This window comes from Typopeltis vanoorti, chromosome 10, assembly GCF_054136105.1.
Source record: "Typopeltis vanoorti isolate ZY-2024b chromosome 10, IOZ_Tvanoo_1.0, whole genome shotgun sequence".
NCBI classification, from domain to species: Eukaryota; Metazoa; Arthropoda; class Arachnida; order Uropygi; family Thelyphonidae; genus Typopeltis; species Typopeltis vanoorti.
Window position 1 is genome coordinate 69,822,819 of NC_143558.1, and position 15,692 is coordinate 69,838,510.

At 36.3% G+C, this 15,692-nt stretch overlaps 1 protein-coding gene across 1 annotated transcript in view; it reads right to left on the reverse strand.

Moving 5' to 3' along the window:
• Positions 1-15,692, reverse strand: part of LOC150102493 (uncharacterized) — a 192,971-nt gene that overhangs the window by 54,890 nt on the left and 122,389 nt on the right. The window lies entirely within an intron of this gene.

Consider the following 15,692-nt stretch of genomic DNA (forward strand, 5'->3'; position numbering starts at 1 on the left):
ATCAGCATAAATTCTACGATAACAAGCAAAATGACTCTCTATGCTTTGGTAAACAAGCATTCTTCAATTAACATCTTGATCCATATGCATTACTTGCTGCTTGAACATGTGGTATCCACATTTCAACCAATGGCTTCTTGTTTATTGATTTTTATTATTGAAGGTTTCTCTCCTTCAACCAAGGCTCAGTATATCTTGAGAAGTGCTAAGTGATACTTGGACAAAGTGTGTCCTAAGTTAACCCCAGTATTATATATTTATATAATACTGGGGTTAACTTAGGATAATGATATGATATTTTTCGGAAACGCTTAATGGAAAAGTGGCTTAGAACTAGGACTTTGAAAAGAAGGGCAAATGAATTAAGGTGATGCTAACCCTAATTGTGATACAAGTGTTGTAACGGTGAGTAAATCTGATACTATTAAAGAAGAAGAAGCAAGCAGTTCAAAGAAAAGTACAGTAGGAAATATAAGAGTTCATATTTGGAATTCGGGTTTACTTGGTGTAGAGATGAAAGCAAACAGAAACCTCAATGTGTTTTGTGTTATGAAGTGTTGTCGAACGAGTGCAGGAAACCTGCGAAACTCCGACGACCTTTAGAAACTAAACATTGTGATGTGAAAAATAAGCCAATTGAATTTTTTCTTTTTCAGCAACGCTTAGGGACATTAAATTATGGGAGAGATATAGTTTCGGCCATGGGTTCCATTAATAGCAAGACACTGGAAGCATCCAATCTCTTAAGTTTGTGCATAGTGAAAACAGGGAAACCTCATTCTATCGGGGAAAATTTACTACTTCCAGTTATAAAAGATGTGGTAAAAACTATGTTTGGCAACAAGTTACTAAAAGATGTTGATTTGATTCCTCTTTCAAATGACACTGTCGGTCACAGAATTAATGATATGGCAGTAGAATCTCAGTTAATCAAAAGAGTTAAATAGAGCTCTTATATGTTACAAATAGGCGAGATTACTGATGTTACAAGTGATGTGCAGTTAATATGCTACGTAAGATATGTGCATGATAACAACATTCATGATGATATTCTGTTTTGTAGAACTTTGCCATCCCAAACAACTGGAGAGGAAATATTTCACACTCTCAATAATTACATAATACAGAAAGGGATCCAGTAGGAAAAATGTATAGGCTTCTGTTCAAATGGAGCTCGTGTCCTTACAGGCAGGCATAGTGGGGTTGTTTCTATGGTCAAGGAAGTAGCTCCGGATGTGAATTGGGTACACTGTTTCATACATTAGGAAGCATTAGCCTCCAAAGGAATGCCTATGATAAAATAAAGGCATTCGAGAAAAAACTGGTTTTATGGATTAATTATGTAAAAGACAGACAATCTGCACCTTTTCCAATATTGGAATCCCTTTTAGTGGAAAATTATATTTTTGTTGATTCCGAGTTTCTGGAAAGGGTTTGTGACCACCTCAAAAATCTGAAGCGGAATTTTGAAACATATTTTCCAAATAACTTTTATAAGAAATTTCTGTGGGTTCGCAATCCATTTCAGGCTTGCAGTCATAAGAACCTTTCATTATCGAAAAAAGAACAGTTAATTGAGCTTTCAAGTGACAGTGGACTTAAAATGCAATTCCGTGATCTTGGTTTGGCTCAATTTTGGATCTCGCCTTCAGTGAGAAGTGAATTTCCTGAATTATTTGAAGAAGCATTGAAAATCGTCATGCAATTCTCTACAACCTATCTTTGTGAGAAAGGATTTTCATCGCTCCTTCAAATAAAAACAAAATACAGAAATCGTCTTCGTCTGTGTGCCAATCTTCAACTGAATTTGACCAATATTGAGCCAGATATGCAGAAACTCTGCAAGGGCCAAGAAGCTCAACCATCTCATTAAAAGTAAGTAGTAACATAATTAGATCACATTATTTATTTGTTTAATAAAAATTAAAACTATGTTCAATGATGATACACTTTTAATTGTTTACTTCCAGTTTAATTAATTATATTTCCATATGTATTCAAAACATGCTTTTAGATTTATGTTAGAAATGGTACAGTTTTTCCGAAATGTTGGTAATTCCTACTTAGGTTTTTAAAAAAATTACGAAAAGTCAAAATGACACATAGGAAAATAAATTAAAAACACTGTTTATTTTTGAAGCTAATTCCAACATTCTAAAATGTTTTTTTCTTTGCTTTTCTGTTCATAAAATCATCGATGACATTGTCGAAGGTCTATTTCATCACTCAGTTGATGTTTTATAGACAGTAAGGCAAGATTTCTTAAATGCCAAAAAAGTGCTGCCCGGGGCAGGCATCTCTCCCCTCCCCCAGCTATGCCTCTGTAACTTAGAGTGGTCCGTAGAATTGTTTTCAGCATTTTACTGGTCCTTGGCCTTAGAAAGGTTGAGAAATGCTGCTCCAGATCATTTGGGATTAGTAATCTATAAATCTCAAGTAGAGATCTGGTCGATCTCTAAGTGGTAAAGAGGAAGGGGGAGAAATCAAGGGAAATTTCAGGCTAGCCCCTCTTGCCTACATTAAATGGAGCATTCCTTTTTTCATATTCCCAGTGAAAACCTACAGGCTAAAATTAACTCTATTTGTGAGCTACATAAGACATGAACATGATATTTTCTTTAAAAATTACCAATCAGTAGATGGATGAGAGCAACTGCCAATCTTTCACTGAAAATGAAGTTAAATTTAAATTTTGCAAATGGACACACTTGCAGCAACTATTATAAGCTTTTTTTAAGCACTTTTAAAATTTTTTCTTCCCTCACTACCTGCCCACTTAAAATTACATATAGGCTATACTTGATCCGAATGCTCTGAAACCCAAAACAAACATTTTATCAAGATAGATCATTAGAAGGCTCGGTGTTTTAAAAGTAGCTCCTGGACTGTCTAATTCTGCTCCAGATCCATCACCAAATATTCTTTGTAAGTTGTGCAGTGACTGAGATCCTCCCATATACACTGAATTGTTGCAGTGCAGCTGAGATTTTCTTTTAAAAACACTGCTGGTTCTAAGTCACTATTTACACAGTTGTTTTTTCTTTCCTTTCCTGACACTAAGTATTCTAATTAGTTTATCAATTGCTGTTGGACTGTCCAATTAGGTCATGTGATCTTGGCTGGCTTGTGGGCCTTGTTAGGAATGAAACAGGTGGCCTTCCTATTTTCAAATGGATGGGAAAGCAATGATTGGCTGGAGTGATTGCTTTCCTAGAGTCATCTAATGGCAACCACGAAGAAAAATCTCAATACAAGAAGACTTGGTGAAGTGTTTTTTTTTTATTTTTATTTTATTTTATTTTTTCCCTGAACATTCAATAGCGACCTGTACTGTACAAATCCATAAGATAATCTTAGTATAACAATATAAACTGTATAATTCCAGAAGAATCCTAGTACGTGAGGACTTTAGCAGAGTTTATTGTAGTTTTTATTGGTAATTTTTTTTATCACTAGAGGGCAGTCTAAGAAAAAAGATTAGTTAACAACGTAGATGTAATTTACCTGTATAGAGTGCAACAGCATGTAGCTTGGTTCTTATACACATGTATCCTTCTGATGATGACCTCAATACAAGGGTCGAAACGTCAAGTTATTATTTTATTATTAATCAGTAAAATAATCTTTTCAACATGTGTGTTTTGCGTCCCTAAATTCATAAATATGAATGGTAGCAAAGAATCAGTCAATATACAAAGGAATATACAATGGAAGGAATAAAAACACAATTGAAATAAAATGATTATAAATTAATAAAAAGAAGATTAACAATTAAAAAAAACATTAAGAATTTAAACAACCTTAGTATCTATCACACTTTTACTCAGCATCATGAGTAAAAGTGGTGTACTGGCTTTTATATATATATATATATTTTTTTTTTTTAAAATCTAATATGGAATATCTTTAATATTAAGGGTATTAAATCTTTAATATCTAATCTTCATATCTAATCATTTACAATCTGATGACAAATTTACTGAAATAGTCAGCTCATTCATTCATATTGCTCGCTTTTCACATATACTACAGTTTTTTTGGTTCTTAGCATTTGTTAATTCATAGTCTTTTTTTATTTTAATTGTCTTTTTATTCCTGTCATTATATATATTCCCATATACACATTGATTCTACACCTTCAGCATCATTTCCATTCTCAGTACTAAATAATAAAAAATTAGACAAAATTCCAAGGTATAATTAACTAAGTTATACTAAGGTATAACTAACTTAGATTTTTAGCATGACAATCATCTTGACTTTCAAGAATTTAAGTATATTTTCTGATCAGTTTTCTAATATAAGACATTAATTAGTAAATAAGCAATCCCTAACCTTACAGGTAGGTAGGTTATAACTGGGGTAGCTTCACTTCTATTAAGCTTGCTATTACATACTGTAAAACACCAACTGAATTCTGCCACCCAAATCCACTTTTTGTTAGGGAAATGCCCAAAAACGGTGTCACACTGATTGGATTTTGAAGTTTCAGCTAAAACCGTGCATCCAGGTATCTAAAAACGAAATTATAGTAAAATATACATAGTTTAATAAAGTGAAACTTAAAGAGGATTTTTATGAAAATCCTACTTATAAAGAGCTTCACATTTATTGTATATTTAGGTATCATGGACTGCAAAGGTTAATTGGCTTCCAAGAAACAGTGATGGTCTCATAATGGAAGATAAAAATCACCTACCACTAAATATATTCATAAATAGTAATGATTACACTGGATTTGAACATAGAGCCTGTTGGTTAGAGTGGTTATATACTACCAAAATGGCCAATCCAGTTGTTATAAACAGATGCATAAATTGGGATAATAACAATAACTTAAAAAGCAAATAATTACTTTTTAACAAAAAGAAAAAGGCACAGAGTGCTATGTCTAATCCAGATACCCAGTTCACTAGCTCACTGTCTATGACATACTTAATTTGAAATTTTCCACATCTTAAGAACTGGATATAATCCTAATAAACTACCATTAGCAGCTGACTTCATTTTGGCTATGGCTTAATGTAGTCTGCCGTGGAGCATTTTCTGATAAATGATGTATGTGTTCAGTATATATCTTTTTGTATGTGTTCAGAGGGCTAATATTACCTAACTGTATTGTTTTCTCCCTTGATAATGTTAACTGCAGTGTTGTCCAAAACCTAAGGATGAATACTATTTCTGAAGATTACAACTGCAAATTGAGATGAATCAGCTTGTGGCAATTTGCATAACTGACAATTTACAGTAAAAAGCAGGTACACGTTCAAATTTTCGAATTGCACACAAAAGGGTCATGTGGTAGCACTCAACAGGATTAAAGACGAAAGGTTGCATTAAGGGAACTATTTGAAGGAAACTCTTCACGTGAAGGAATAAAGCTACTAACTTTGATGACTTGTAATGTCTTACAGATATTATCTGGATGATTTCAAGTGGGGAAGAATTATTGGAAAGCTTGAAGAAGGCCACAGAATTACTGATATTGCCAGAGAGTTTGGAATCTCACAGTGTGTTGTATCCAGGCTCTGGGCAGCATTTCAAACCAATGGAATGCTCCAGACATTTGCTAAGAGCCCTTGCTCTACCGCAGAGCATGAAGACAGATTTTTGGTTATAACAGCAAAACTTAATTGATGCAACCACGGCAGGTCAGCTTGCAAGTTGGCTCCATTCAAGCATACATGGATGGTGTGAAAAGTTCTCAGCCTCAACCATAAATGGCAACAAAACGGCAAGATTTTTTATTTTTTTTTTCTAAGTTGGTACATCTGTCATAAGCATCCATGTGAAACTGCAAGTCATTCTATCAAGTAGTTTTTTTTTTACACAGCTGTCAGAAGTCAAAGTGTTGTCTGTATCCCTTGAAATCGATAAAATTGAATATCGTGCAGTTATAAAATTCTTTGTAAAAGAAAATTTAATGCCAAAACAAATTCATTCAAAGTTCATAAAACGAAGGAGAAGGCACTCTTCTCCTTCATTTATGACAATTAAGAAATGGACTGCTGAGTTTAAATGTGGCCATACCAGCCTTGAAGATAATCCATGTGAAGGAGGTCCAAAAAGTGTAACAACACCAGAAATCATTGATCAGTGCACGACATGGTATTGGATGACCAGTGAGTCAAAGTGCGTGAAATTACTAAGACTATAGGCATTTCAAAAGAATGTGTACGATATATTTTGCATGAGGAATTGCAAACGAAAAAGCTTTGTGCAAGATGGGTGCCGTGCAGATCAAAAAACGCACACGCATGAAAATCTCTGATTGGAGCGTTTTAACAAGAATAAAACTGATTTTGTGCATCGATTTATTACTATGGATTCAGATCTATTGATCAGAATTACACCCCATGGGTAATTCTGATCACAACCTAGTGCTCATCTCCTGCTCCATGCAACAACGCTTACACAGTCACACCTGCACAAGAGTAGTTTAGCATTATAACAGCGCCAAATGGAACAGCCTCCGAGATTACTATGCTTCATTCCCATGGTTGGACTATTGTTTGCAGTCTTCCAATCCAAACATGCACTGAACACATTACCAAAGTAATCCTCACTGGCATGATAACATACATTCCCCACACCACTCTGAACTGTCGTCCCCTATGCAAACCCTGGTTCTCCAAAAGATGTGCCAATGAAAAATCAGGCATACCACAACTGGCTCAAATTAAGAACACCATCCTCCTCCAGTGCCTATACTGAAGTCCAAAACAAATGCAAAAAAATTATCAATGATTTCAAAACAGAATTTGAATGGGCAAAAAAGCAGGAAACTTGCAGCCTGTCCTAGCAGCAGCCATGCCTTTTGGTCTCTTGCCAAAACAATTGGTCGCAATTTTTGCCCTACACTACTCCCACCCCTATCCCACCCAGATGGCTCAATTGCAACATCACCCACAGAAAAAGCTAATCTCCTGGTTTCATACTTTGCCTGCAATGCATGCTAACTGACAATGGCAAATGCCCCCAGTCATTCCAACTGTCCAACATACAATGTCACCTGTATCCTTTTGCCAGAAAGAGATCATAAACCTGTTGTCAAAATTAGACACAAAAAAGCCCTTGGCCCTGATGGCATTCCTCCAATTGTCCTGAACGTCTGTGCAGCAGAACTGACTCCTATCCTATGCCATCTGTACAGATGGCATAGGATATATATCAGTGGAGTAATATATATATATATATCCCAAAGCCTGGAAATTGGCCTATATTCAACCCATTCCCCAAAAGGTAGACAAATCGCTGCCATCTAACTACCACCCTATCTCACTCACCTCACTCCTATCTAAAGTGATGGAGAAAACTATCAATTCTAAACTACTACTCTACCTTGAAGGTACCCAGCTATTAAGCAACCACCGATACGGATTCCGCCGAGGCCGACCATCAGGTGATCTGCTCTCATTTATCACCCATCTCTGGACATATACCATGGACCAGGTCTGGCAAAAGGCTTACTAAGCAAACTTCCATCATTTGGACTGTCTCACGACTTCTGCAGATGGATTGCCAGCGTCATGTCAGGACACACACTATGTATAATGGTAGATGGCTCCCTATCCTCCCACTATCCAACTAATGCTGGGGTCCCACAAGGTTCAGTTCTCTCACCGACCCTCTTCCTTCTATACATCAATGACCTACTTCAGTTGACCTCCAACCCAATACACAGTTTTGCAGATGACAGCACATTGCACTCCTCCCTTTCATTTGATAAACCTTACCCTATGTAACTCACTTCAACCCACAGAACACCAACCACAACTTCCCTTAACGCAGACCTCCAAAACATCCTCCGATGAGGCTCAGATAACCTCGTCAACTTCAACACTAGTAAAACCCAGTTCTGTCTTATTTCCCATAAAAAAAGAACCATTTTCCCCCAGTGTTATTTTCGATAACACTCAAATTCCTAGACAAGATGAAATTTCTATTCTCGGAATTACCATGACATCAGGCCTCTCCTGGCATAAACACATCACAACCATTGCATCCTCAGCTTCCAAAAAACTAGACTTTCTCTTTCGCTCGAGACGTTACTTCACTTCAAAACAGCTGTTAATCTTATACAAATTGCAAATCCACCCAGCTATCGAATACTGTTCTCACATTTGGAGTGGGGCTCCTAAAAGCCCCCTCAAAATGCTTGACTCAATACAGAGGAGAGCAATTAGACTGATAAATGATCCATCTTACCGACTCCCCCCCCCCCCCCCCCCACTTTCACATAGACGTGTAGTCTCTGTAATTTGTATATTCTACAAATATTTTCATGGAAAATGCTCATCTGAAACAACATCAATAATTCCCCCCACCCTGTACTAAACCCATTGGAACACGTACAGCCACCTCCCAACATCCCTTCACAGTACACCTCAAAACCCATACAACAAGTTTCTTTTCCTCCTCCTTCATCCCTGCTACTGCTGTACTATGGAACAGTCTTCCCCCCTGATGTATTTCTCAAAGAATACAATATACAGGTTTTTAAATCGAATGTTAACAAGTTCCTACTTTCCCATCCCATTACCCGTATACAGTACTCAAGTACTATAGGTTGACCAGCCAACCTCTCGTATATGGGCCCAACATAAAAAAAAACAAAAAAAAAAAAAAAAAAAAAAAAAAAAACAGATGACATCTGGCGTAAAAGAGGTACTGCTTACTCACAAGAATGTTCTCAAAAAGGACAGATACCAGTGCTGGAGTCATGGTATTGGGAGGCTATGATTTATAGTTGCACTGAGATAGAAGTGCTGGGAAAAGGGACTATGACTTGTGAACAATATTGCAAAGAAGTTGTTCAACATCATGTTTGATTGTCTTGTGGTGCTTTAGACAAAGAATTCATTTTATGGATGACAATGCCACACCACATCGTAGACGAGCAGTGGAGATACTTATGGAGACCAAGCATATTAATCGAATTGAGTAGTCAGCACAACCACAGAGGAACATGTTTGGAATGCAATAGGGAGATGCACTGCTGCTCGAAATTCCCTTCCAGAAAACAAACATGGCCTTATCCTTGCTCTAAAGGAAGAGTGGGAAATTTGCTCCAAGAATTCCAGAATCACTAGGCTAAGCATGGTATGATGTGAGAACTGCATCACAGTTCTGGGTGGACATATTCCATTCTGAAATGTTTCTCCACTTGGTTTTTTATAAGCACTGTACAATAATTCCTTAACTATATCCTTAGGAAATTTGAAACTTTTGCCAAAAATGTATTTATAATGTGTTATAAATGAAATTTATAACACATTTTTCATGTAATATAATTTTAGTATGCTGGCAATAAATTTATGTCCACATTTGGCTGTAGTCATGAAAATTTTTTTATATTCAGGTAAAAATGTAGTTTGTCTTTAGCTTTTGGACACCAGTATATATAGTTAGGAAACTGCCAGAGCAACAAAACAGTTATAACCATGAAAGTCACCAAAATTTTTAACTCTATTAACAACATTACTGACAGACAAAGCAAATGTTACTTTCAATATAATTATTTTCATTTCAAAATCATAGTTAAATTATTATTATTACACCCTCCATGGAGTCAACAGACTCATCATGGGAGGTTCATTCAACTGACAACATATATATCATATAGAATCTTAAAGTCCTTAACACTCCTTGCATTAACAACACATTCTGGCAATGCATTCCATTCACTAACAATTCTCCATGTAAAAAATCTACTCTTCACACCCTTCTTCACCACACTTTTACATAACTTCCAGGAATGACCTCTGGTTCTTCCCCTCTCACCTTCTACTTTTTTTATAATCTCCTTTGGATTAATCTGATAAAATCCTCTCACTAACTTAAACTCTCTATCACATCACTTCTCTTTCTCCTATCCACTAAACTCTGCAATCCACATCTCTTCAACCTCTCTCCATAGAGAGCATTCCAAACTCCTGATATTGCCTTAGTCACTCGTCTCTGGATCCTCTCCAATGTCTCCACATCATATTGAAAACCAGGTGACCAGATCTGAGCACAATAGTCCAAGTGTGGTCTGACCAGTGCCTTATACAGTGGCACAACCACTTCCTTATCCTTGCATGTCAGAGTACTTCTTATCATAGCAGCACTACGATGTGCAACCTTTCGCAACACTAGCAATATGCCCTCTAAACTTCAGTCTACTGTCAACCATCATTCCCAAATCTCTAATCTCATTCACTTCCTGCAGTACAACGCCATCTATATAGTATATAGCCTTATATTTCTGCACTCCAAAATGCAATACCTTGCACTTATTGATATTAAAACTACAACCACACTCTTTCTTCTAAGTAAAAAGTCTATTTAAATTTTCATGAAGGGATTCAGCATCAGAAGTGCTATTTGTAATTCTTCCCAACTTTGCATCATCAGCAAATAACTGAAGATCCCAAGTCAATCCACATGATATATCATTTACAAACAAGTTAAACAGCAGGGACCCAAGAACAGAACCCTGGGATACACCACTGGTTACCCTTCTTTTTTTGAGACACTGCTCCTTCATATACAACCTGCTGGTATTGTTCAGAGAGCCAATCTCTGATCCATCTAACCAATATACTACTGTCTCTTCCCATTCTCTGCAGCTTGTACACCAACTTATCATGTAATAATCTATCAAACGGTTGAAAGTTTATTTTTCACTTGGTTAGACTATAATAAATTTAGTTTAATCCTTTATCCAAGTGTGAGCAAACAAAGTTCGTGCCTGAAAGTATCTTCAGGACTGGGGTAAGGTAGTACACCACCAGCTTAACCCACCTTACTTGCAAAGGTGGAGCAAGCTATATGGGAGATACTGAGATAGGAGTGATGTTAGCTTGCTCCACCTTTGCAACGAGTTGCCTGGTGTTGTACTACCTTACCCCAGTCCTGAAGTTACTTTCAGGCACAAACTTTGTTTGCTCACACTTGGATAAAGGATTAAACTAAATTTATTATAGTCTAACCAAGTGAAAAATAAACTTTCAACATCTTTCTCTAAATCCAGAGTAATTTAATAAAAAAGGTGGCACACCATTTGGCAACTCCTATAGGTAGAGATGACCTTGCTAATGCTTCTGCCTGGTACCTCTACTTGGGGCTGGCTCCCACTGAAGAGACCTCAATAAAGGTCGAAACTAGTCTGAGTAGTGGTCCTTCCCTTAATGCATAACATTATACATATCCGCAAGGAGTGATGTTAGCTTGCTCCACCTTTGCAACGAGTTGCCTGGTGTTGTACTACCTTACCCCCCCAGTCCTGAAGATACTTTCAGGCACACACTTTGTTTGCTCACACTTGGATAAAGGATTAAACTAAATTTATTATAATCTATCAAACGCTTTTGCAAAGTCTAAGAATATCGCTGTATATGATTCTCCCTTATTTAACATACTTGTCACCTTATCATAAAATGCAAGTAAATTACTGAAACAGGACCTGCCCTTTACAAATCCATGCTGACCTTCATAAAGAATGCCATGTCCATCAACCCAATCCTGTATTCTATTCCTTATCAATCTCTTCAACACCTTGACCATAACTGCAGTTATACAGACCAGCCTATAGTTGGAGACTTCTGTCTTAGAACCATGCTTGTGGAGTGGTACTATTTTGCCCTCTTTCCACTCCTTAGGAACCCTACCCATTGCAAGACTTTCATTAAATAACCAGCAGATCAAGGGCATAACCAACTGTGGTGCACATTCCTTAAGCATACGTGGTGATATGAATACACCTCTGTTTCTTTCACTTCCAATTCTCCTAATACTTGCCTCTCTTCTATATATTGTACTGGATAATTTATACCAGTATGATATACGCTGATAAACTGCTCGTTCAATAATTCCACTATATCTTTTGCAGCTGTTAGTCTGCTTAAATGTCTATCCTCCAATGTTAGCCTGCACATAATTATTCTTCTTCTTGCTTGCCATATAGCAGAAAAATTCCATCGAGTTAACCTTAGCCTGACCAGACAATCTCCTTTCATGCTGCATCTTTTCTTTCTTTACCATGCTCGTCACCTTCCTAGCCTGCACCTTACACTCTTCATGGATCTGATCACCACCAACTGTCTTGTACCTCCTCCATAACATTTTCTTTTCCAGCACAGCTTGCTTGATTTCGCTGTTCATCCCCCCCCCCACTCTATTTACTCGCTTAACCCTCGGTATGCAGTCATACATTGCTTTTGTCAAATACTGCCTTATGAGTTTCCATGCATTTTCAACATCTTTTCTGCTCAGCTCATCTACCCAACGTATTGATGCTAACTGACTACAGAGCTTCCTATAATCACATGCTTTATACTTCCACATGTATCCATTTTTAGCGGTGACCTTATCTTGTTTCATCACTTCCCAAACAAGTATGTCATGATCACTCTTCCCATGGCATTTTTAAATCTGCCATCAGGCTGGCAATGCTGGGGTGTCATTTCTTGCAGGCTACTTTCTCAAGCTCTGACCACAATTTGAAGTCCAAGGGATTCAGATCAGGACTTCCATCCGATCAATCAGATGATGACATGTAGTCGGGCACATTCACCTCCAACCACTGTTGTGTGATCCTTGTCTTGTAGGCTGAGTCCTGTTGGGAGGTCCGCTGCCTACTGTGAAGCAAGGTGTTGTTCAGGGGCCATACCACAGGTTCTAGAACACTGTCTTGATACACTATGACATCTTGGGTTATTATGGCACATGCTGTGTGGCCATCTATGGCATATACCCAATAATTTTGCAGTTAAATGACTCTTCAATGAAAATCTCGTCTGTGAAGAGGATATCTCTGTCACATAAGCTGTAGTGTTAGGAAGTGTCCAGTAGAATGACGATAGACTCTTACTTCCAGATCATCGGTTAGTACACGTGACATCATTCTCTGTGAAATTTTCATCTCTTGTGACATCACTTGCTGTGTTTTCACAGGATTATGGCAAAGGCATGCCTTCACTGTTCTCACAAGCTGTTGCATCCAAACACAGTATGGTCAACCTGTTCTTTGGCAATGAGATGTGTCGTCTATATTGTTATAATGGTTAAGAGTCCGATACAAAAGCAACCTACTGATCCCAAGTGTTTTTAGCTTGTTGAAAATAACAGGTGGATGCATTCTAACCTTGTAAAATACAGCTACATGATTCTCATAATCTCCCCACTACAGGTTCGGTAGGAACAACTGTATTATTATTATTATTATTATTTTATTTCTTTTCTCAAAATGCTAAAATGAAGTAACAGATTTCTAATATCATCTGTTGTATTTTTAAGCTAGCTGTGAAAGGCTGAGGTTCTAAAATATAAATTTGTGATATTTTAAATCATTAACATCATAATGTTGAAAATGGAACAAAAACTTATATATTTTTCATACTTTCTTCCAAAATTCCAGTCTATGGCAAGCCATACATTGGAATTCTGCACAGAAAAGAAAAGAAGAAATTGCTCAAATCATATTTATTTCAATGAATGTTGTTTGAAGACAGTTTTTCATAAATATTTAACAGTTTTCTTAATACATAAGTATGCATAGATAAAACAATAAGTTGTCAAAGCAGGGAGAAGAATAACTAGTACTGAAATCTAAATGTAAGAGTTATATTTAATGTTCACACTAATATTTGCCAGCCCATGTGCACATGAAAAACATTCTGCATGCAAGTTTCCAGTCTCAGACTCAATGCATGTGTGCTAATGTAATACTTTAATATTAATGTTTCCCTTCTTTCATCTAGCTATAACCTGTAAAATTGTGAAAATTAAATTAATCTGCTTAAATTCGCATAGCTACAGAAATCCACCACTGTTTGTGTAAGTTCAAGTGACTACTTTCTTGACAGTAGATACCACAAACAAAAACAGCCTTTGGTGATGTCAGCATCACTTTACTCAGATAGCACAGGCGAAAAATAACTAATTAGAGTGTGTTAAGTTGGAATGGGTTAGAGCAGGGTTTCCCAAATTCTATTCCATCGAAAGTGAATAAGTGTTCCGTGATGTCAGTGACCAAGCTGTGTATTTTTAAACATGGAAATATTCATGAATTATCGTTAATTTTCACACATCGAAATCTTCCAACATTCGAGAAAGGGAATACTGCTGTTTATGACCGGTCATAAAAATTGCCTGTAAGCCGATTACAACAATGGGTGGCATATCCTCTGCTCTCAAAACTGAACAAAATAACATCTGTGTTGCAAATGTTAGTGACCAATCAGCAAGGAAGTATAAAGAAAATTTTTCCACTGAAATTGAAGATCAAGGTAGTCTGTATCCGGTTCTCAAATCTAGTAATACTGAATACTTTCTTTGCAAGTTCGTATTGTAGGGTGAAAGTGGTTGTTTCGAAACTGTAGTGCCATGATTTTTTAAAAGTAATAGGCCTACAGATTTAAATTTTAATACGAATAAGAGACAAGGGACTTTGTTTAATTTTGGTGTTAAGAAATCTCCTATTGAAGATGTTTGTGATGCAACAGATAGTGATTCATCCATCTCCAGCCTACAAAGCGATCTCCAGGATGTACAGAAGGAGGGGAAAACTACCTGCATACAGGAGAAAAGTCTGCATTCACTCATAAGTACTTATAATAATATTATAAATTTTTGGTGATCAGAATGGGATATATCAATGAAAATTAGCACAAATTAATTTAATGATGTTGGCCTGAGGAAACTAGAATATGCTACAAGATTTCATTAGTCCAGTGATTGATAATTGATTTAAATGTAATTTAATATTTGTTAACATGTCACACTGCATAGATAAGTGTACTAATACTCTTTATGATTATGCCATAATTAATTATTAATACATTACAAAATAACCAAGACGTTCCGTGAAAATTTCAGGATTTATGAAGTGTTCTGTCATAGGAAAAACCAGGGAAACGCTGGGTTAGAATAATACTGAAGTGGAGACACTCGAGAAATTACTAAATAAAGTATGTGACAAGTATGATTTATCATATAATTGGTTTTTATGGTATATTCAAAAATTAACTGTAAATTAGAAATTCTGAAAGTAAAAATTTTATATATGCAGTTACTAGACACATGCATTCCCTTTTTAATTGGTGTGCACACAGCTTATAAGGAATGTTGGTTATACTGAACTTGGTAATGTCTGTCCCTGCCTAAGAATTTTGGCCAGAGTGAAATATTCTCCTTGCACAAAAAACAAAGAGCCAAGTCCACGAACAAAGTGTCAAAGAACATGGTTGTTCGTTGACCCTTTGTTCATGAACTACTACTACTACTGCAGCTAAAAGCATTGCACTATATGGGAAATATAGTGCAATGTTAAGGTTGATGACACTTAAGATTAATAACACCTTAAGTGTCATCAATATTTTCCTATAATTGGTACATTTTTAAAACACAACTGTGAAGGAGAAAAGGGATCTTGAATGAGAACTATTTTCTTAAATTACCTTGAATTTTCTTGATTAGAAATAAAATGTTTGAAAATTAATTTTAAACTTCAAAAACCTGCTGAATATGCATATACAATCCCATTATAATAACTTCAATAATCGCAGTAATTATTGAAGGTTATAGCAATAAACTTATTTGGTTATTTAGTTATTTAACTTATTTAATTAGATGAAACACAGAGGAGGAAAGGGGAAATGAAGATTTAACACTGAGCAAAAGGCTTTTCTATCATAATTTTATTATAT